The sequence below is a fragment of the Amblyomma mixtum genome, chromosome 1, assembly GCF_055824585.1.
Source record: "Amblyomma mixtum isolate Tamu chromosome 1, ASM5582458v1, whole genome shotgun sequence".
Classification (NCBI taxonomy): domain Eukaryota; kingdom Metazoa; phylum Arthropoda; class Arachnida; order Ixodida; family Ixodidae; genus Amblyomma; species Amblyomma mixtum.
In genome coordinates, this window is record NC_143012.1 from 217,229,310 (window position 1) to 217,253,565 (window position 24,256).

Sequence of the window (24,256 nt, forward strand, 5' to 3'; positions counted from 1 at the left end):
GGCGCCATCGGACGGAAACAATCGCAAACATATGTCTCCTTTCACCGGCCGTGCTCCTTTCCGGTTGACATTGAATGCGCCAATGAGAGGAAACACGGCATTTAAGCGCGAAGGAAAGTACTGTTCAAAATGGAACAAAGGAAATCCCTTCATTTCCGTGCAGTAAAAGAAAAAAAAAAGATTGTGAACGTATCTGGAGAGTGGTTGATAGGAATCTATCAGACCTAACTTGGGTTTTTTCCTATGTTCATCGTCACTAGGGAAGGAAAAGGGTGTTAAGCGTGGGAAGACCAACTCGCATATCCAGCGTTTCGAGTTGTTCCGTCCATCTTGCCACCAGACAGTTTTCTTCGAAATTTCCGCCCACATATAGGCTACTACAAGCTGCGTCCTTCAAACAGGAGAAAACTTCTGCAAGGCAAAGCGCAAAATGTCTATTTCGGTTTTGTTTCTCAATCTTTCAGCTGTAGCTCACAGAATTTTGAACCTACGCAGTTTTTCAGCATTTCACCGAGATAAATCGAAGATCTTAAAAGGCTGCGAGCTAGACATTTATTATACTTAAAGTAACATCTACAGATAATTTTCCGGGACATATCTGTTCTGTTGTATGACAGTTGAAACGAAGGAGTAAATGCAGTGACCATATCTTTTTGCGCTAGAGTACACGGAAATTCATTATTCACTCATTATTTACCCAACACGTACTGCATTTATGTTTTCTATATTTGGTGCATTACGGTGGAAAATAAAATAAAAAAAGGCGATTTCGGAGCTTTTCTCGGAAGTACGCGGAAGCTTTCCAGCGTTACACTTCATCTCCGCCACAAGGACACTCGCGAGCCGCGCACGCTTTCAAGCGTGTAGAGCACGAGGGGATGACGCACGCATCTACCTCGCGTACAACGGCAGAACAGGCTGTCCTCTCAGGTTCACCTGTTTTAGATGTGCAAACGAGCTAATTTGTAGGTTCTCAAAAGTGCCAGAAGGGGCGCCCGGCCGGTAAGGGGTGAAACATGCCCGTTGGAAGTTACTACTAGACTACTCTCAGTCAAGGTCAGACTCACACACGCGGTCCTCAGGGGTATCTGCAGACGATCAGCGAGCTCATCGCCTTTGTCGTTGTAGTACATCCATTCATAATGCTGTATACAACTTTTGTTACTCTCCAAACATATGTAAGACAAGGTCATCAGTGACGCGAACAATCAGCGTCACATATAGCACAGAGCAACGAATAAGATAGGGTAGAGGCAGGCCACTTGTAGTGATCATAGTCGTCGCCGAACTGCGCCAAGGAAAGGGAGTTGTCGTTGAACCTTTCCACCGCTTATCGAAGGTCCCTGACCCTTGGGGGCAAACACATCATACGCTGCCGCCGATAAAGCCCCGCTGTACTAGAAAGCGTCATTCTTTTGTATATTCACAGGCCTCCGCACTTATGCTACTTACCAGAGTCGAGCAGGGTCAGTGGCATCTAGTGCGGTGACCCGGCACATCCAGGCACAACCCGACGCGTTCCAGCCACCCATACAACATAAAGCTTCATGCGCCCTGCATCACTGTTAAGCTCCATCAGTATCATGCCCTTAATAAAGCGGAAAAATGTCGCACAAACAACCTATTCATTGCATACATTTACATGACTGAAGATGCTGAAAGCAAGGTTTTTTCAAAAGCAGTAGCGAAGAGGTAAACACAAGCGTTTTTTGAGAATGTTATAATTTCACAGGACTTTTTCAGGTGGTCGAAATTTCCGGAGCCCTTCATTAAGGCGTTCCTCACAGCCTGAGTCGCTTTAGGACGTTAAACCATTATAAACAAAACCACCAGCGATGCAACCGTGCCGTCCGTGCGCCGTAACTGGCGCCTCATCGTGCGAACCGATTATAAGATTATATTTTATTCTATTGGTGTCACATATATGCAGTAAAACCCACTTAAGCAATAACGGTTAGAACTACATATCGGATATAACAACGAACAACCGCAGCACCGTCACTTCAAGTTACAGTGGTAACCAAGTGTTCTAAGGCCAAGTGAACAGCGTATAACAATACTGTTATAGCACATTATCGGTCACAGGTCACTGAGAGCCAATCTTAAAAGATACAAAACCATGGAAATGCTAGAACGACAGCAGCCAAACCACGCTCAACGCAAAAGTGCACGTTGTTTGAAAAAGCATATATAGACCCCCAGTTTCAGGAACTAACCAGAGGACTCTTCCTGTTCTCATCCGGGTTGCGTTGGTGCCCGCAAAGACTAATTAGCCACTTCACCGTCGACTGGCGAGTCACGGGGGACCGCTTATACGAAAAAAAGCTTGCTTGCTTTCACCAACGTTCGGGATTTCTATTTCCGCGTAATTCCACCAAAACAGCCAAGAGCGCGCATCCTATAACAGCCCATTCAACGAGCAGTGCACGCCGTGAAGAACAGAGTCTGTCCGGTTCGGGGACGACACGTAACCCGCTCCTTTTTCTTGCTTCGCTGCCCACCGTGCTACTGCTGCTCCTGGAAGAGCGATACGGCTCCGAGAACCGACCTGGAAAAGTTCCGAGAAAAAAGAAGGTTCCCAGCTTTATCATTGGGATATGCGTCGACGACTTTGCCCAACGGCCGTGCCCACGAAACCTGCTGCTTGGCGGAAAAGGGCAGGAACCGGAGGCGAAAACGCTACAAAAGACAAAAGTGCGCCCGTTTGCCTCATCGGGAGGACTTCCCTTATCATTTCTTACCTCGTACAATCTTTCATTTGCTCCATGATGTAAATGAGTGGAATTAGAAAAGTCTTGTTGTTTTCTCTGAGTATTCCTCCCAGTCTCCTCCTCATTTCTCTTGCGGTGCACCACTGCGGACCTTGTCACGCAACAGCGTGCGTGCGACGAGCACCTGACCATGCGCACGCGTGCCGCGGAGACAGTGGGCCCACCGGGGAAGCTTGCATGCCACGGAGGCGCAAGGGAAGAGAAAAGATTTTCTCCTGCGTCAAGGCACAGGAGAAAGTTGGGGGTCTCTTTCAGTGGAGCAGTCGATAACTTTGGGGTGCGCTGCTCATAGAAAACGCGCTGGGGCAATTTTTTTTTTATTCTGTACGGGGACTGATGTAGTCGAATCCATGGAACGGACTCCACCAACAGTGAGCTCCCGTGACGCAGTAAGCCATGATGATTCCCTTTCTCCTTGCTTGGGATTAAATTGCGGTGACAGCAGTGAGAAAGCAATTGACCTGTCTCAGGAATGTGACTTGGGAGAGTTTCTAGGCAAAGCTAAACTAACAGGCATCTCAGACTGTTTGAAGTGACGCCTTGTTTTTAACCCATGGTCGCCAAATGTTACATACGACTCTAAGAAAGTTGTAACACCTGACAAGAGAACTTTTCGCTACCAATGGCTGGCAGATTACGCTCCTTGGCTTGCGTACTCAGAGACAGCGAAAGGCGCCCTTTGTCGTTTTTTGCGTTACTTTCCCTCCTAATGTTCACCGGGATACTCAAGGCAGTTTTATCATGCGCGCTTTCAGTAGCTACAAAAAAAAAATGCACGAGGCATGCAGGGGTCACGTAAAATCCCAATGGCACTAGGAGGCAACGGCTGCATGCCAGAACTTTATTGATGGGATGACTGGCAAGCAGCTACCCGTTGTACAGAAACTGAGCAGAGTACTACATGAGCAAGTTCAAAGGAACCGCGAGAAACTATTTCCTACAGTTTCCACCATTATCTCTTGCTCAACACATGACTTGCCGTTTCGCGGGAAGCAGTCTGTCAGTGGAGTCTTCAATGATCTCCTTGACTTTCGGAGAGAAGCTGGAGATACTCGATTTCACGAACACTTCGCTTTTTCTGCTGGCAATACTAAGTACACTTCCGTCCGCGTTCAGAACGAGGTTATCACAATCTGTGGCGACATCCTGAGAGAGCAAATAGTAGCTGAAGCTGACCAAACTGCAGATATTGCAGGATCAGAGCAGACGTCTATAGGCATTCGCTTCACTGATAAGGCAGGAACTGAGGTTTGCGTTCGGGAGCAATATTTGGGATTTGTAGAGATGGAGCAACTGAACTGTACTTTCATCGGCCCTGCGATCTTGAAGTTTTTAACGGATGCCGGGCTGATTCTTTCAGACCTCGTTGGACAGGGCTACGATGGATGCTCTACAATGGCTGGGAAAAAAAGCTGAAGTGAACAGAATAGTACAGAAAGAGCTTCTAAAGGCACTATTCTTCCACAGCGCAAGCCACAAACTGAACCTCGTGATCAACGAGGCCTCTGAAATCACCTATCCAGCCGTTAACTTCTTCTGTGAGAGCGTGCTCCGTAGGAAATTGGTGCCCAATATCCCGTTGAAACCAGATGGTCCGCAAAATGGAAGTCAATTAGGATCTTCTCACAGCATTACGTGGCCATAGTCGAACCATTCGAGGACCTCGCGTCAATGGAATCAAGCTCGAACGCTGAAACTATGCAATGAGCTCACATCCTCTATTGTGCAACAACAAGCTTATCTTTCAACGTTTGCTTGCACATTGTAGCGAAGTACAGCGCACGACTGGAGCCAGCTACGAACGTTCTTCAAAGTGTATCCATGGGCTTCATTTCTGTACACGACCACATCACTGAGTTGCAGAATATTTTTCGCGGCCACCGGACTAACGCTGTAGAGCAGTTCTCTGCCATCATGAACACAACCACTGAAGCAGCCAATCACTAAAACGTGTTGATATCTGCCTCTCGTCATGGCCACCGAGACAACTACGGGATTCAGTCACCGGAGGCACTCTAACGCGTGGCAATATATGTGCCCCACTTGGACTCTCTCACTGGCTACCTCTTTGGCTCGCCGCTTTTCTGAAAGCAATGCGAAGGGCTTCAAACTTCCCCAGCTGAATCCAGCAAAAATGAAGTATTTCAGCTGTGTTGAGTTTGTTGCCCTCCCTGAATAACTCCAAGGCTTTTACTGTATCGAAAGGGTACCTCGTGGTAAGGGATGTGGAGAAGCAAAACTGGGGACTCGTCAGAGATAACGTATACTGGACATCTGCTTGAGGCCAAGGCATTCCTCCTCGCTGTTACAAAAGCCATCGAGGTGGCTCTGGCCTTCCCAGTTAACACTTGCACTGTCGAACGCTCCTTCAGCCCCGCTGCGGTGGCTCAGTGGTTACGGCACTCGGCTGCTGGCCCGAAGGATGCGGGTTCGATCCTGGCCGCGGCGGCCGAATTTCGATGGAGGCGAAATTCTAGAGGCCCGTGTGCTGTGCGATGTCAGTGCACGTTAAAGAACCCCAGGTGGTCGAAATTTTCGGAGCCCTTCACTACGGCGTCCCTCATAGCCTGAGTTGCTTTGGGACGATAAACCCCAATTACCAACGCTCCTTCAGTACAATGAGGAGAGTGAAAACCTGGCTACGCTCAACAATGACAAATGAAGGCTGGACGGCCTTTGTATGATGAGTGTGCATCGAGAGCGTGTAATGAAGCACAAGGATGACTTTATCACCCGTGTCATCACGCAATTTGCCCAGAAAAACCCGAGACATCTGCAGCTACTGTTCAAGAAAGACTGACGGACTGACCATTCTTCACGAATTGATAGTAACTTTTCGCATTTTGCTTATTAAGTTTAATTATTTGTTCATTAATAAAATTCAGTGTATGTTCTCCAAGAGTAGCGCTAATTTACTGCTTCTCATTTTTGTTTCATTTACGTTGCTCAGACGACAAAATATTTCCTTTTTGGTGCTAACCTACAGCCCCTCCCCCAGCCCCCCCGCACAGAGTTCTGCGGACGCCCTTGTAAGTGTCCATCTAAAGGCACCCTCTCGTCGAGTGCACTTTCAGCGCGAGCCGCGCGCATGCGCACATGTGGTCGGTCGAATCGCACGATTGCCTGCGGGCAGCCACTCTGTGCGCCGCTGCCGTGCAGACTCCGACGAGTTGTGTCAGACGAGATGGTGCCTCGCGATCGACCACCACTCACAGAAAAGGAGCCCCTCGGAAGAAAACGTCGACGCCGACTGCAGATTCTGGAAGGCGCAAGACAACTGCACGCCCGCGAAATCGCTACGACAATGACGTCGACAGTATGCATGAATAAAATTTTCTTGAAATCAACAAATTGCGCCTTGTGTTCGTAGTGTCTTTATCAAAACTGATTTATTGTTTTTGCACTATGCCCCTTTCTTTTATTTTTATTTATTTTCTTCATCACCTGCAATACATTAGTGGTGCGGGTGGGGTCAGGAGGCGCTGGTGAGGTCTTCTTCTATCGAGTTGAAAGAAAGCGCGGCTACCGTTTTCCGAACTGGCACAAATACCAGACCTACATCACACGTTCTATGCAGATGACATCACACTTTGGGTAACCAAAGGATGCGAAGGCTACATAGAAGACACACTCCAAGCAGCAGTGGACATCATTGAGGCATGCGCATGGGAATCCGGCCTCACTTGTTCTGAGCAAAAATCTGAACTCTTCGTGATCCGTCGTAAACAAAGAGCTAGGCGTACCACGACATCCCCCCGCAAATAAACGTCTATGTTAATGGACGATCTGTCAAAGAGGTACAGACCATGAGAATACTGGGGTTGTATTTACAAACGAATGGAAAGAATACTGACACACTCACTAAGCTAAAACGCACGGTAGAAGCGACGGCACGATTAATCCGCCGCATAGCTAACCGGAGACAAGGGGTGAGGGAAAGAGATTTATGCCGACTAGTGCAGGCCTTTGCGCTAAGCAGGATACTCTATGCCACCCCTTATCTCAAATTTTCGAAAGCAGAAAAGGACAAATTGGATAGTATGATACGGCAGGCCTATAAGGCTGCGTTAGGACTCCCACTAAATGCCTCAACCGAAAGGCTTATGAGGTTAGGAATACAAAACACCTACAACGAACTGAAAGAAGCCCATTTAATGGCTCAAACAGCGCGATTAGCCAATTCCAGAACTGGCAGGAGTATTCTTACCAGGCTCGGAATTAACTTTCAACCTACGAATAACGATGCTAAAGTAGACTTACCCCGCGACTATAGGACGGCCCTACTAATCAAACCACTCCCCAAAAACATGCACCCCGTACACCATGAGGGTAGAAGACAAGCAAGAGCCAAAGCCTTACATAACAAATACAGACAGTGCGCTGGAACACTTTATGTAGATGCGGCAGAATACAAAAATACCAATGCCTTTGCAATTGTGGTTGTGAACGAGAATGGTGACCACATCGTCTCGGCGACAATCAAAACGAAATCCTCTGAAACGGCAGAAGAGGCGGCTATAGCCCTCGCCCTAGCGCATACCCAAGGGAGCATCATCTTCAGCGATTCCAAAATGGGTATCAATAATTTCGCTAAAGGGCGCATTACAAACATCTCCCTTAGAATCCTTAACGTAACCAAATTCTCACCAAATTATTCCCAATTGATATGGGTCCCAGCCCATTCGGGGAATCCGGGGAACGAGGCAGCCCACAATAAAGCCCGAGGTTTCGTCGACCGGGCAGTGGATGAGTCTGGCTCCCTGAATTTCACGAAGGACTCCATGATCACATATCATGATCTCACCAATCATTTTAAACTAGAGAGGAGAATTTTCCCCCCTCCAGACAAAAGACTTACTAAAGAACAAGAGGTTACGTGGCGTCGTCTACAGACGAGATCGATACGCACCCCATCACTCCTCGCGCACATTTATCCAGATCTTTACAACCCAAACTGCAAACACTGTGGCCAACGTGCTACCTACGATCACATCCTGTGGGACTGCAAAATAGAGCCACCTCCGGGTGATCTAGTTACAGCTCCTTCTCTCGAGCGGTGGGAGACCGTGCTGGCTAGCTCTGACCCCAGAACGCAAGTTTTGGCGGTGGAGTGGGCTGACAAAGTCGTCGAGGGCTATGTACTCTCGACCACTTAACGCGACCTCTTGCCAAGCTCTTCCCGGCGAATAAAATGTTTTACAATCAATCCATCGTGGTTCACACGACGTTATCGTTCCTCCGCATGCATTCTGCTAACGTGAGAGCGCAATTATCACCGCAGAAACGGGAGCTGCGCTTTCTTTCAACTGCCGCCCGTGCCCGCTGGCGCTTATCTTGGAATCAAGCTCAACGCGAAGCTCTGTCTTGGGCAGCACGAAAGGCGCGATGCGAGTGATGCTTTTTACAAAGCACAGATGAGAGCGCTGTAATCGCGGCGAATTCGGGCGCTCGGAGCGCGCTGTCAAGTGGTATTTTTTAAACTCCGCGGGCTTGCGTTTTTCCCCTATAAAAACGGCCACGCTAAGTCTACACTGTAAAAAATTTCACACCTTTAAAGGGAACATACTGACAAACACACCCTCGCACCCGACAAAATAGGAGTTTCTGTTACTCGTGCACCCGTCCTGCACCCGTCTGCAACCTAGCATTTTAGGGGCGGGTGCATATGGTCAAAATACCCGCCAGTGCAGGCAAGGGTGTTCCTTTAAAAAATGTAAAGCTGGCTTCACCTCAGTTATGCATGCCGGACTAATTGGGGAAGGGAACTGTAAAAAACATAAAATATAGCTGTAGCTCGTGCGTTTTATGGGACAAAATGTGTTGGCGTGGTTACTGTGACAACAACACGTGCACGTGTGAAGCAGTAACATGCGTTTTCGGCATTTTATCCACGTTTCACTGATGCATCGACGCGATTGTTAAGGCAACATTCCACATTGCGATCCCAACTTAACTAATTATGAAGGTAGTACAAACGCTCTGACGGGGGCGTTAGTATGCGCTTTTGAGGATTGCACTTTGAGGCATGGTTTACATCTTTCGCACCCGAGAACATACATGCAGCGGCGAGAAAAATATTGGTTCACTCGCAGCTGAAAAAAAAAAAAAAGAGTTATTGATTTTATTACGGCCGCCGCGCCGCTGCGGAAAGTGCTGACGCACTGTCAAGCCGCTGCTAAGAGCGGCGGCCGTTCACTTCGCCACGGTCAGCGGGCACACTCAGTTTCCATGCTCAGTTTGCTCGAAAACGCCGTTGAGAGCGTTGCAATTTGGTAGCGCACGAGCGTAGTCACGTGGTATCTTTTCATATTTCGTTGGCTTTCTTTAGATGCCGGAAAAAAGGACCCCGTAGGAGATACGATGCTACAATAAACTGCATTCGTTGTTTATAAACCTGCTCTACAACCTAACGTAATGGTCTTGGCACTAAAGTGAATATATGAAAAATTCATCTTCATCATGAAAATTCATAATTCATCTTAGTTAATTAATTAAGCGCAATACAAAATATTCTGAGGAGCGCCACATGATGGCGAACAATGCATCGTTGGTTTCAGCTGGCTGCGGTGTACCGCTTTTTTTAAATCCTTGGTTCAAGTTGCGTGAAACACCCTGCATATTTTTCAAACGGAGTACTGTCAGCGCGAAATCATTCTACTTTACGCACGAAACTACGCGCAAAAAACAAGACCAAAATTAGCAATTTCTTGAAGTAACCTCTGTGTCAACTGGAAGAAAGGTAATGATGGAGACCTGAAATGTCCCAGAAGAGCTTGAGAAGCTCAAAGAGCAAAGGGAAGAAAACAAAAATTTTATTTTGCCCCGACGTACGTAGCTCTCCAAAACTGAGCGAGTAGCAGAAGGTACCTGTGCAAACCCATTACAAAAAAGTTAAATGCTGCGGTATACAGCGTTTAATGTCTGAAAGCTAAACCTGAGCTATCGGAGACACCGTAGTGGAGGACTCCATACCATTTTCGGCAATCGTGGGTCCTTTAACGTGCACTGACATTCGCACAACACACGGACAATTTAGGCATTTAGTGCTTCCAGTTTCCGTTCTGGACAAACTAGCGAACATCGTCTACGCACAGCAGCGCACAGGACAGAGAACATGAGCTAGAACTTTTAGAACCTTAAGCGAACATTTCGATCCTCCCGCTGATCTCGTAACAGGCGCGCCGCGAGTGGAAGCACGCTGTGCGGGCCCATGAGAGCGCCAAGGGAGCTGAAGGTCTACTGGACCGCAGAAAAATCTGTCGCGATCAGACCTTGCAGTCGGCATTCGGCCTTATGTGTTGCTCTCAATCACCGCTGCGTTTTGTTGATTAATTTAAGTTTATAAAAAGCAATGCCACAGGCCTTGGAGCATTATGCCTATCCATCATAACATAGCGCCCTCCCGCTCATCTTCTACCTCTCTGAGCCTCCTCACCACGAATGCCCTGAAAGGTGCCGCTTGACGGTGGGGGTGCCGTCCCAAAATATGCTACGCCGTGACTGCCATACATTTCATGCTCCCTCCACTTTCGACGACGATATAGGCTACACTTTTTTATATATATTTCGCCACCATCGAAATGCAGCCGCTGGAGTGAACGTAAAAAGAAAGAAACGGCAAGGGGGCCAATTCATGGTAACTTTTGAATACGAAGAAATATATCTAATTTAATCACTTCGCATTTTCCGTAACTGGTAACGGTTGGCAATCGTTGCGTATGCTGTTCCGATGCTGCAAATACATTCTAGCTTCCGTACGCACTGTAAAAAACCCAATAAACTGAATTCAAAACTGAAAGTAAAACTGAAAGTGAAACTACATTTCCGCCGCTAGGCGGCAATCGGTACCGTCGGGCCTTTGTTGATTTTTTCCTGCCTGTTGTGTACGGTGTGGCGTCGGTCGTGGTGTGCGGATTTCAGCAGTTGACGTGAACTGCGTTTTCGACCGCGTTTTTCGAGGTACCGCGTTGAACTGAAGTGTTTTTTGTGCATATATAACTGGAGTAGTGCGTAGGTTCGTTCACTGCTGTCCAAGTACTCGTATCTCACGTATCGGAACAGAAGCACACTTTGGAGGCTCTGCCGAATGCGTTTTTGTTGTAGATTGGCAGAAAGGCCGGCGCTCGCTCACGTTTTAAAGGTTTGATATCAGAAATCACGGGCGAAGTTATAATGTGCGCGTGTTTATGCACCAGAATGCATTTTGTAATGTAGAAACGTCCTGAAGTCGGCGTTAATGAAAAACTGGCGTTGCCGTGACTTGGAGACGTACTTCATCAGCTCGGCACGACTACACACCTGCCTCGAATGGTAAGCAATACTATGTCTTCATGCATGCTGGTGTTCATTATTCAAAGCATATTTTATGGAAGAGCGGCCTCAAGACTTGCCGCTTCTAGTACCAAAGTGCCAAGATCTGCAGACAGGCAGCTCTTTCCATGTATCCAGGAAGAGAAGCAGCACTGAACAGAGTTCGCCGAGAATGATTCTACTCAGGGCTGTTTTTGTTTTGACGAAACGAATGTTGCAGAGTACTGCCCCATGCTACTTAAGAGCTCTAGTATGTGTGTTCTGTCAAATTTAAAGCCGTTTAACGCTATTTCGTCAAATTCCTTGTCCTACGGTTTATCTGCACGTGGTAATTTTTCCGCCCGTGCGTAAGGTCTATTCCGTATCTGTGCGTAAAATGCGTTGCGTCAGCGTGACGTCTGAGATAAGCTTTCAATTTTGTGTGCTGCAGGCGCTGACCACTGATCGTTTGTGCATCAGGCCATGTTTTTGCATAAATTTGTTGACGCTGCTATCTATTTTGGTTTTTAATTGTTTTTAGAACGGCATCCAGATTAAAGAATCCAGTGCTGTGCCAGCTAGGTATATTTAGCTTGCTTTTTCAAGCTTTTAAAAGCTTCATTGTTTGGCCGTAGTAACCTAATTTCTGAATTTTGGCGGCCTCTAATCGTGATGGTATTAAATGGATGTCTGCAGGGGAAACATCTACATCCACATGGGAGTCCACAGCCACAGCTTGCACCTTGTTGCCGCTGGCAAATATTCACGAGCAGTATGGAAGCAAAGGTGTGTTTTAGTTCTTGCTGCAAGCTTCTTTTTATGTTGTATGCTAGGTTCTTTTTTGGGCCATTTTCCCTTCTTTCCTTCATCAGGCTGCTTCATGAAACAGGGTACATAGCCTAACCATAATCAAGGGTTCGACAGAATCCTGTCTGGCGAGGGAGAGGCATAGTGGTGAAATAAAACGTACACTCGCCAAAAGATGGTTTATAAAAAAACTTAGTTTGACGTTTTGGGACCCGTACGTTTCCCCGGAGTGGTGTACAAAATCCCCTGCAAAAACTGCGATGCATCATACATTGGCGAATCAGGCGATTTCAGAAGAAGATTAAGAGAACATGAAAACGACGTCAACAAATGTCGCACCTCATCGAACCCGCTGGCAGAGCATGCTCAAGAAAAGAACCACACCATTGATTGGGAGAACGCCACAATATTAGATACCATGAAACCCACATCGTCACGACTGCTTTTAGAATCTTTTTATATACACACCACGGATCATGTCATTAACAGGACGAAGGGTAATCTCCCGGATAACTACGCCCACTCACTGCGTTGTCAAGTGCGCATATAAGAGCGGCCCATTCCGTCCATCATTCATTGTGAACAAGGGACCCGTACGGGTCCCGAAACGTCAAACTAAGTTTTTTTTTATAAACCATCTTTTGGCGAGTGTGCGTTTTATTTCACCACCATAGCCTAACCATGCCCTCATTTATTTGTACATCCTTGCTAGTTCGTTGTCAGCATGGGGTTATTGCAAACCAGTTTGAGTGTCGTTAAACGTAGTTTTCTCGTCATCATCATCATCATCCTGATTACACCCACTGCAGGGCAAAGGCAGTCCTTTGCCAGCTGCGGCTACCATATCCCTGCGAACTTGGTACTAGCATTTGGTGATAAAAAGTGCGCTACCACATAATGTCTTAATCTCCTCCTCTCAAAAAGTATGTGTTCACAAACAGGAGAAGTACACAGTCCTGTGTACTTCTGCTTGTGAACGCGTCCTTTCCACGAGTGTCTCACAATTTGAAAAGAATAGGAGCTAGGCCTGGTGTGCGAGTAGTATTCTCTGCTCCAAGCAAATTGCAATGTCTCCGCAAGAGTGTCAACCGTGAAGGGTTGCCACCTGCAGAATGCGAAAAGAACCGAGAATTCTCTTATGTACAAGTGCCCCAAAAATGTGACGCACAGAAGTGAGCTATCCCGCGGAACGTGCTCTATCAGTCAAACAGAACATGTCTAAACGACTGTCTGAGCGAACACAAGAGCCCCTTAAAACCACCTCCTGAAAGCAATATGGTCAAATATTGGCTGTCGTGTGAAAACTGCACCTCTGCTTTCAGCCGTACAACCATACTGTACACGCATAAGGACCAGCACACGCGGGAGATTGTTGTTGATGCGTTTTATCCGTCAGGAGCAAGACAAATGCATCTGCAAACATTCTGTTGTGCTCAGATGCAAAGAACTATACTTCGTCTCACAAGATGTTTGCAGCACTACGGAAGGTAGAGCTCTCTCGTCCAATCAGGACTGCAGAAACGCAGAAAATAGTCCCTCGAATATTTGAGGAGCGTATGACTATTAATCAAAACAATAAGCATTGCAACTAAAAACATGGTTTGGACAGGTATATTTAAATGGTAGGGAGTGTTTCAATCACTGGTGATATTACCAGACAAAGCCCATACGGACACAGCTCTGCGGAGGCCTGCTGCGAGGTAGTGATGCGTTGCCACTTTCCAACATGGCGTCGGTCGAGTCTGTTGTGTCTCCTGTGTGCTCTACATCGACAGTGCGCTATTTCCCCAAGCAGGCGAAGCAGGTGGCTTCGCGACAACAGAGGAACTGATCAGAACAGGTTGCGACAAAAAAAAAAAAGTGGGGCTAGTCCCTTTGGAACGGGCGTCTGCCTGTCCAAAAACAAACCAAAATAGAATAAAAAGACATCAAGTGCCACCTGCTAGAGGTAGAAAGAAGCCACCTGGACATCAGGTGGATTGAGCCACAGGCGCGTAGGAACACACTAATTTAGTGCGCGCCATCCTGATTGGACGAGAGAGCTCTACCTTTCGTAGTGCTGCAAACATCTTGTGAGACGGAGTATAGGCTACCTCAGCAGCTTAGACGGCAGGGTAACAGTTTCTTCTACATTTTAAACATTTTTTTTTGTTTTTATTCACCAGCATTTTTGCCTTTCGCAGTCAATCTTTAATGCAGTGCCACATGTTTTGCAAGCTGGCAAACTGTCGCGAAAAAAAATGTTTATGCTCTTTTTTCACCTGTTTATTGTGTGGCAGCAATTAAGATCGTCAGTCTTGAGTCAGCGCCTAGTCTGTCTTGTTCTTTCATACCATTATAGTCATGCTGTGCCCTCCATGCTGACAAACATGTACCGACTAGCTCAAGAAAGTAACCTTTTACATTGTGGAGCCATTTTACCCATTGCATTCGCATGGTTTGAATGAATGACCATTCAGGTTGCTATTGCATATTTTTGGAACCGAACAAGCTTAAATTTAGCAAGCTTACCAAACTCTTAGGATGCTTATGTTTGTTATTACCTGCATTAAGTCTCCTTTCCTGCTCACGTCTACAGAGGGCAAAATGCTAGACTCATTATATTGCGGGGACTATATTTGGTAGACTGGCAGGAACAATACCACCATCCAAGTGCGTAGGGGAGTGGGAGTTCTCAGTGTCACGGTTATACATCTGCACAATGTAAAGATTCAGATTGGTGTCCTCTTTGTAACTTGTAATTGTAATTTTTCTAGTGTTACAGAAGCCTCTTACAGCCCAGCCAATTTATTGGCCTATATGGAAGCTGCTATATGCCTGGTGATAAGTAGGCTGTGTATTGTGTTGCTGTGCAATACTGAATAAGGTGATTCCACGCCACGTTATCCAGACTTTTGTACTCGACTGCACTTGATTTCCTACAGAAACAAAAAAATCATGGCTTATTTTATTACCATGACAAAGATTTTTAAAGCATGTTCTTGGCAGAAAAAAAGTTTCGTGTTGTGGCCACAGTCTTATGTTTACAAGCAATAGCAAAGCTAAGTCTTACAAAAAACTTGTTAAAAATAAACACTTTATGCATGACTGAAACTTTTTCATATAAATAAAGGACGTGCTTTTATATCCAATAAATTGGACTCATGTATAAAACATGAAAGAAGGTACAAAAATATTGGAAATTGATATTTTTTATTCAATTTATGTTCTCATAACAGTCATTTCAACTATTTTTCTGGGTTATCCAAAAGGCAAAGAATGTGATAAAAGTGTTTCAGAGATGAAAAAAATGCAAGGCATGTCAGTCAGCTGAAAAAAAAATATTTTTGAGGCATATTCAGCCGCCAGTGGCTCAGTGAGGTTGGCCTCATTTATTTTCTAATGGCTGTGACATTTCTAAAATTTTAATTGGAGCAATTTTCGTTTTAGGCGTGAAAATAATTTCGCAATTTGAGTCTCTACCTTCAACCCCAGCATTGCTGGCTTGTTGCTCGACACTGCGGTGCACGCTAGAGCCGGCATCAAGGTGACACAAAGCTTCGCTGCACGGTGCTCCATGTGGATGCTCCTCAAATTTTGGTTTTAACGTGTCTGCTGGCATGTTCGCTCACATTTTGTCAGTTTGAACTCGAGCATGACTTATGTCCAGCGTGCACCATTGAGAGAGATAAAAAAGGCTTGATGTGGTGAAAAATGCTTATTTTAATGGTAGCACTCTTGTAAACCGCCTAGTGAGTTCACCTTTGTTTTCTTGAATCATTTGTTGGAGCACCCAGATAGCTACGACACTCTTAATGGTTTTCTCCGCCCATGTAAACAGCTTATAGAGGATCAGTATTTAACCTTTCTGTGGCCTCTGAATGCTTTCTGTTGCTGCAGGGGGCCTCACACTTCCACCAATGCCGTCATAAGCGCTCTTCCCATGTGATCAGGTGAAAAAGTCTATTCCACTGAAAAGTTTAAGTAATTTTCATGGTAGTAGAGGTTTTAACTCTGATTGGTCATACCACAAACAGTGCTTCCCTGTGTCGAGGAACGAGAGCCGTTCTGCCATGTGGCCCCTTCATTTTTACTTTTTGTAAATCTATCCTTCAGCAGATTTCTTTATTGCCGAAGCTGCTGGCATCGAAGACCAGCACACCATTGTATTCGTGCAGCGGAGTGCTGGTTTTGTGTAATTTACAGCTGGTGGCAAAGTGTGCTGGAGTGAAAAGGAAGCACTGAGCAGTGTCGATGTTGAACGCAGGGACTCAACTTGTAAGATTGTTTTCTCGCTTAAAAAAAAAAGAGCCCCAAATAAACTAAAAATAAATGCCATTAAATGGTACTGTTTAAATTTCTATCTTTCATAATTTAATTAAGATCACCTCATTATGTAGTAGACTACTGAATATGTCACAAAAAGCAAATTCTCTCGACTTTAGAATCCTTTCGCTGTCTTGCCTTACATGTTTTGCTCTCTGAAACATTTTTATCACATTTGCCTTCTCGACAGCTTAGAAAATAGAATAACTACTGTGAGAACATGAAATTTGATAAAAGATTTCAAATTTTTATATTTTGTACTTATTACATGTTTTATTTAAAACAAAATAAGTTCAATTTACTGCATTGGATATGGAATACCTTTAATTTATATAACAGAAACTTCATAGTCCTGCGTAAGAACGTTTCTTTTTACAAATTTTTTTGCAAGGTTAGGTTTGGCTATCACTTTCAAACATGAAATGGCGGCCACGACGGGAAAAAATTACTCCGCCTAAAACAAGCTGGGATAATGTTTGCCTAGGTAATGCAATAAGCCATGAATTTTTTTAAAGAAATAGATTCAGTGCTAAGCCTGGAACAGTTGGCATGGAATGACCCAATGGCATATAAATGCCAACTGTGCGCTGATTTGAAGAAGCCTTTATAATATTTTTGTAGCTCAATTAATATTGCAGTGTAGGTTGAATGCAATTTTTTCTGCTTGCATAATTGGAATGGTTCCATATCATGCCGTTTATTTCGCATCTTGTATGCAAACTTGTATTGCATTGCCAATATTTTTTGCTGCTAGCATTCACCCCATATGAATACTGCTGCTCCTGAGCAGCATACTCAACTGATCCACTGGAATGGTATCACTGTGTGTACCTTTGGTAAATTTCTGGGAAAAATGTATTCATTCACCTGGCTGCTTCATAGTTTCATGTTTCATATGTAATGACAGATGAAATGCGGATCTGTCCTAAGGATGAATGTGGCCATTTGTTAACACCATTTTACAGTAGTGATATTTGCAAGATGATCAATTCTATTTATCTACTTTGTACTTTTGTTCACTACATGGTGCATGTATGCCTCTAAGAAAGGAAACGCGAACCAGAAAGGAAACAGCTTGGAACCCCTTGTGGTCTTTTTCCAGATGTAGACTTCATCTCTTAATGTGTGATAGTATATTAGTCTAGGCAAAGCAGCGTGCAGGGTAACAGGGCACTGACAGGAACACACAGGTACTGCGATGACTAACAATTGAGGAATTTATCGCTTTGCTCACTATAAATACAGGAAATATGATCCAAAATACAAAAGAAGGAAAGTCATGGAATCATCATTTGGTCATATCTGTTGGGCTTATTTATCCAGATAGTCAATTTCTTTTTTCATTGGCGTTAGTGATGATGTGCTTCCATAGGTTGAACAATTCTTATGTGTCATGCACGTCTCTTATATCTCGGCATGAGCTGTTAATTATATTTCCTAAGAATTTTACATCATCGAAAGTGGGGGGTGCACTCACAGTTCGACACATGTCTTGCTAGTTTGCTACTGTATCCTGTCTCAGTATTGCCGACTTGTTCTATTAGACAAATGTTGACACGCTGACCTTATTTCCCAACATACGACGCTCCGCATGAGAGAGGGATCTCGTAAGCGAAGCCATAGCCGCATGTTGTGAATTTGTTTCGGTGCTTCATCTTGTGTTGGCGCGTTGCATACTACGTTCAGCTACTTTCTGCAAAAAAAGCAAATGAATCCATCACAAAGAACTTCCGCAAGCTGCAAAAGAAGGTTAAGCGCCAAACAGGGAAGAACGAAACCTAAAAACTTGTGTAAAGCCAACAACTTGTCCAAATTAGGTCTGGCTATGACGAAAAGTGATGGCCTATGCCTGAATGCCTTCGCTATTGCAAAAACACGGAACAATAACTGGCCTTTCAGAGTAATTGTCGCTGAACAAGGATCAAGGCAGCAACCCTTAGGGCAGTATCTGCAAGAATTGCTCTCCTTGTTCACCGTGGGAGACCTCTTCCTGGTGAAGAAGCCAGAAGTGTCCGCATTCCTCTCGAACAGCTGTACAGAAGAGTTGTCATTTCATTCTGATCAAGGACTTAGACTGCACGCTGCTAAATGCTGCCTTGTTTGAGACGATAAGAGAAGGCATTAATTCAATGGGAGCAGTACAATTCCAGAACCTGCGCAGAATTAATGCGGATAGATTCCTCGAGTTGCTAACCATCTACTTCCGTTCTACCTATGTAAAGTTTAATGATGTGTGCATACAGTGGCAGGGAGTATGCACCAGTTCCAGCGTTGCACTAATTCTCATTGTGCAGCTAGCCTGTAAAGATAGCCAACTATTAAAAAGCTGTGCATGGCGCCAGTTTGATAATGACCTTCCGATTTGTGGACGACTTCTTAGTAACCCACAAGCTTCATTACCAAGGGTAACACAAAGTCATTGTTGACATCTTCAAGACCTTCTCCAAAGTTCTTGCTAACTTTGAGCTGACCAAAGAAATGCCACTGGAGGTACAGCTTCCCGATCTATGGCTGTACTTTGTAGAGACCCATATGTGCTTGCGTTACTTCCCAAGGTCGAAAAAAAGGCTGTTGCTACTGGCGCACTGAAAAATATCCTAAATAGCTCGTGTATTGACCGTCAGCAAGAATTCCTTGAGGCCCACCTGACATGGCTACCTGAAGCTGATTTCCCAGATGACCTCATCTGCAGCCTTGGCTTCAGGATAAAGAAATTTGCCTGTCTACCTGTAAAAGGCTTCAGAAAGAACGGAACGTAGCTGTCATAGCATATTACTATGGGGTTTAGCTCAGCAGCAGGCGCGACGGGTTGCACTCAGAAGGCACCCCAAACCAAGTCACTCCGAGTGCTAGCTGCAGCGCGCCTGTTGTCGTCAACTGCCCAGTGTCAAAACAACGTCCTCTTCGCCTTGCAACTTGCACTGTAGCACTACCCCCTCCGCCTCGCGGAAGGAAGCACAGCCCCTGGGCGCCCTAAGGTGGTGTGAATGGTAGGGCTTAAGACAGGTGACGTGCGCGAGCTTTGTGGAGTGGGCCGGGGGAACAGTGCGGGAGTGCAGGGACGTGATTTCATAGGTCACATTGCTCAGTTGCCTGAAGAGAAGACGCGGTAAGGACCCACGTAACGAGGCAGCAGCTTCTCACCCAGGCCCACATGGTGCGCAGGGAGCCAGGGGAGTACGTGGAAGCCGGGAGGGTAGTGGGCAACACGGTGATTAAGGTCATAGGTGCATGGTATCAGCCACGCACTAAAGAAAGTGGTCAGGCAGGCTGGTGTGAACTTAGTATGCAACACGCCCAGCTAGGGTGCTTCAAAGACAGCCTGGTATAAAAGAAGGCTGTCAAATCCGCAGCATGCGACAGTGACTTAGGCACCTTGTTTACTAAGTTCACACCAGCTCGCCTTACCACTTTCTCTTGCGCGTGGCTGATACCATGCACATATGCCGTCACAGCTAACTTCCGTTCTTTCTGAAGCCTCGTTGGGGTGGATCAGCAAATTTTTTTCATTATCTTCAAGCCAAGGCTGCAGACGAGGTCATCCGGGAAACCAGCTTCAGGTAACTATGTCAGTTGGGCCTCAACGCTTTCCTACTGACAGTCAATACACAATCCGTTTGAGACATTTTTTAGTGTGCCAGTAGCAACAGTCTTTTTTTCGACTGTGGGACATAACACCAGTACATATGGGCCTCTGATGTGCAGCCATAAATCGAGAAGCTGTACCTCCAGCAAGGACTTCGGAGAAGGTCTTGAATATGTGAACAATGCCGTTGTGTTGCCCTTGTTTATGAAGCTTGTGGATTACTAGGAAGTCGTCCAAAAATTGGGAGGTCATTATCAAATTGGTGATAAGCAAAGCTTTTTAATAGTTCGCTATCTTGACAGGCTAGCAGGACAATGAGAATTAGTGCAACGCAGGAACTGGTGCATAATCCTTGCCACTGTATGTGCAGATAATTAAACTAAAATAACAGATGGTTAGCAACTCGAGGAATCTATCAGCATTAATTCTGCATTGGTTCTGGAATCATGCTGCTCCCATTGAATCAATGCCTTCTCTTACCGTCTCAAACAAGGTGGAATGCGGCAGCGTGTAATGTTAGTCCTTGATGACAATGAGAAAACACTCCTTCTGGACGGCTGTTCAAGAGGAATGCGGACACTTCTGGCTTCTTTACCAGGAAAAGGTCTTCCATGGTGAGCTAGGAGAGCAATTCTTGCAGATACTGCACTAAGGGTTGCTGCCACGATCCTTGTTCAGAGACAATTACTCTGAAAGGCCAGTTATCGTTCCGTGTTTTTGCCATAAAGAAGGCATTCAGGCATAGGCCCTCACTCTTCTTCACAACCAGCCCTACTTTGGTCAAGTTGTTGGCTTGACCTTCTTTTGCAGCTTGTGGAAGTTCTTTGCAGTGGCTTCATTTGCTTTTTCACAGAAAGTAGCTGAATGTAGTATGCAATGCTCCTAGCAAAGGTGCTTCAAAAACAGCCCAGCATAAGACGAAGCACAGAAACAAATTCACGACATGCGACAGTGGCTTAGTTTACAAGATCTATCCGCCACGCGGAGCGTCCTGTGTTGGGAAATAAGGTCAGCATGTTAACATTTATGTAATGCAACATGTCGGCAATACTGAGAAAGGATATTGTAGCAAGCTACCAAGACACATATCGGACTGTGAGTGTGTATCACACTTTCGACAATGTAAAATTCTGAGGAAATGTAAGAGATGTGTATGGTACATAAGAATTGTTCAACCTGTTTAAGCACATCATCACTAACTCTAAGGAAAAAGAAATTGACTACCTGGATAAATAATCACGACAGATTTGACAAAATGACGATTCCATGACTTTCCTTCTTTGTAATTTGGATGATGCTTTCTGTATTCATTGCAAACTAAACAATAAATTCCTCAGTTGTCACTGCACCTGTCTTGTCTGTGTCCTGTTATCCTGCGTGGTTTTGCAAAGATTCATGCACCAACTGGCCCAGCTCCTTTTCTTGTAGTTTAGTGGCCTTGTGCAAATCTTTCTTGATGGATTTTTGAGTTTACTGGCTGCAGACATGGGAGATATGTTAACTTAGCACTGTTGCCTGCCTTTCAAGATGTCACTTGCTTGATATATTAATGAATGCATGCTTTGCATTAGTTGCAGCTGACCACTCTCATGGAAGGGGTTGTGTTGCTGACTTTGATCAGATACTGTGCTTTCTGTTGTTACAGTGAATTTTGCACATTACTTGTTGTTCGGTTTATTGTAAAGCATTTTCAAGTGCGCTATTTTCGTCTTTGTTGTCATGGTGTTTTGTGCCTTTTATAGTCAGTTTACCCTCCATACAGGCCAGTGGTTTGCACTAGCTTGTAGCAGTTCGTGCAGAATTAATTGCACGACCTGACCACCTTTGTTCTATTTCATAACATCTAGCTTTTTAGCTAAAACATTGTTTGTATAATGCCGTTTAGAGCTATTTTTTCTAAACCACAGTGGCCTCTTTGGAATGTTTCAAAAAGTAACAGCTGGTGCTTGCTCGCCACATGGGCAGATTTTCTTCTTTCTGTTAGCGTTAGCATGCATAATAAAACACATTGTTAATGAGCAATATGTTGGAATTTATCAGCAACATTGAACAGTGTAAACTGGTGTGAAATATTTTACTGTTTTTGTCTAAAATGCAGACTCGCACCATGTATGCTGTTCACCGAAGACAATCCTGAGGTGGCTGAGAACCTGTTCGTCGAGGGAGGATGGCTACTCAGCAGGCTTACCACTGCGGCTCACTCCACAACTGCGCCATAATGTCAGGAATATGGGTGTTCAGCATAAGTTGCCTTAAGTTTGCTTTTTGCTTATTCCTGGGAGTTAGCGTCACAGTTCAAGCCTTCTTCAGGCTGGTATATAAGGCTGCACAAGCATGAATTTTTCATTCTGTTTGCTCTGAAAAATTTGGGAGGTAGAGTAAGTGCTATGGAACCTTATTCTTGCAGCACCATAAGCCCAATAAAAGCAGGTATGGTGCTGTTGTACCTTAAAATTTTTAGTTCTTTGGATGGCAGTAAGGAATTCATTGGAGAAGCTTCTTGTGCCTTGTTTTATGGATGTGTTTTGTTCTAATAAAAATTTTCCACATTTCTGCAGTTTTGTGATTTGTTTGTCAATAAACGTTTTTCTTAGGTGCACACCGCCTTTTTACTGCTATGAAGAGCTCCAGTAATACAGGTATATTGCATTACTTAGGCATTATAATGGTAAATTTAAAGAACGCTTAAGAAAAGTAATAAAAGTGGGGACAAATTATGAACCCATTGCATGCTTTTTTCCTGAAGGGTGTAGGGGTGTAAGAAGCGTAAAACGCCTGTGGCTCGGTGGTAAAGTGTGTGATACACCTCAGCACCTTTGGGTCAAATTTTATCATTTTCGGGCTGGTTCTTTCCTGAAACACCCCACCTTTAAGATGTATTCAAGTCACAAAACTCCTTTCTGGGCCGGGTGCAAGGGTGCGAGTTATAGACACCTGTAAACTCCTTTACAGGTGTTTTATTTTTTACAGTGTACCTCGTTGGAAGTGCCTGGGTAGGACAATATTTGTGGAGCTCCACAACTTTCCTATTGACGCCTGAACGTTTCAAGCTATATTTAGAAAGTTAATTTATTTATCTCGACTAATTAATCAAATAGAAGGAGCGAAAAAATGCTACTGCCACAATAGATAAACTCTAACAATATCCACTTGATTTCAGTTCTGAAGAACGCTTAGTTTTTTTATAAACCTTGGTCCAAGTTAGCTGGGACACCTTGCATATAATTAAGTATGTTGTGTCGTGAGTTTCATGAAGAATGCTTTCGCACTTCAGTAACAACCAGTGTAGTGGTTTCTACAGCATTTTAACACGTTAAGGACGGAAACGGCGGAAACGAAAGTTATAGACGGGCACCTGTCGATAGTCCGGGTTGGGCGGAGCAGTCATATCTGTCCTAACTAAAATAAGACGAATGCGCGTCATCTTTTCGCCCAAAGGTTTCACTCGCACCTGAACAGTCATGTGTCGATGCTACGAAATCACGAAAACATCATCGCTGCTGATTAGGGTCAGTGCCAGACGAGGGCTCCACCATGGACGCCATGCTTGCCGCGATCGCTCCGTGGTTACGGCTTTCGTGCGAAGTTTAAAAATACTCCTTCGTACGGCTGATGAAAAAAAAAACGATTTCAAAACTGAAGTAGTCCTTTCGCAACATACTCAATAGCGCCACTTGTCCAGAACCTCAAGGATTGCTCAGAATGGGACATTTCGCGCCATCGTTAAAAATGAATGATTTGCGTAGCGGTAACAGCTAGTAAACATGCAACAGCCTTAGAGGAGGACGTCGCCGGCGCTTGATACAGTATACAGTATTGCTAGTAAGAGGTGTGTTCGATGCGAATACTCATGTCTTGGCCTCTCGTCACAACAAACTTCGAAAGAGGCTTAGACAAGCAAAATATATCGGCTAATAACAGTAAGGTATCTTCACTTCACAGTAATACGAAATTTATGTTCCCTAGAAGGCGTATTTTCCTAATCTTTTTAACCCGACTCTTCAGAAATCTATCCGGGGTGCAAGAATCCGGTAAAATCGGATTTTACCCCAAAATGAAGGGCAGTATGCCCAATGTATAAATTAGATTCCCTTGCATGCACCCTGTATGGACTGGGTGTATAATAAACATTTTCATGGTTGCAGTAAAGCTTGATTGAAGTGGTGAGAGCGATGAATGTACCCTTGAGATGCTGCAACAGGACGACAAATGGCTATTTTCAAGCGAAAACTTCAGTACGGGACCTCAGGCTTTAATCGCGGACCGTGTGAATTTGACCTTCAGCTGAGTTAGAGGTCAAACCATGAAAAAGAGAAAAAGAAATTTAATCACTATCTATGTCCAAGAGTCGAACCCGCGGCTGCGCATACAAATCTCCTTTAAGGGCAGCTCAGCGGGAGCACTAGGCTATCGCCTTTATTTTTCTTTCACCGAAACCAACACACCTCGAGTTAAACTGCACCACACTCTTGCGCTGTGCATTGGAGAGCGCCGTCTT

The 24,256-nt window shown here is 45.0% G+C and overlaps 1 long non-coding RNA gene across 2 annotated transcripts; it reads left to right on the plus strand.

Annotated features, from left to right (window-relative positions):
- The first annotated feature begins 10,642 nt into the window (after positions 1–10,642).
- Positions 10,643–22,315, plus strand: LOC149370894 (uncharacterized). Of its 2 annotated transcripts, XR_016286285.1 has the most exons (4): positions 10,643–11,081; positions 11,757–11,846; positions 15,747–15,799; positions 21,857–22,315. It is a non-coding gene; the product is annotated as an uncharacterized LOC149370894 (long non-coding RNA). The 2 variants fall into 2 exon arrangements; XR_016286284.1 differs by lacking the exon at positions 15,747–15,799.
- The last annotated feature ends 1,941 nt before the right edge of the window (positions 22,316–24,256 follow it).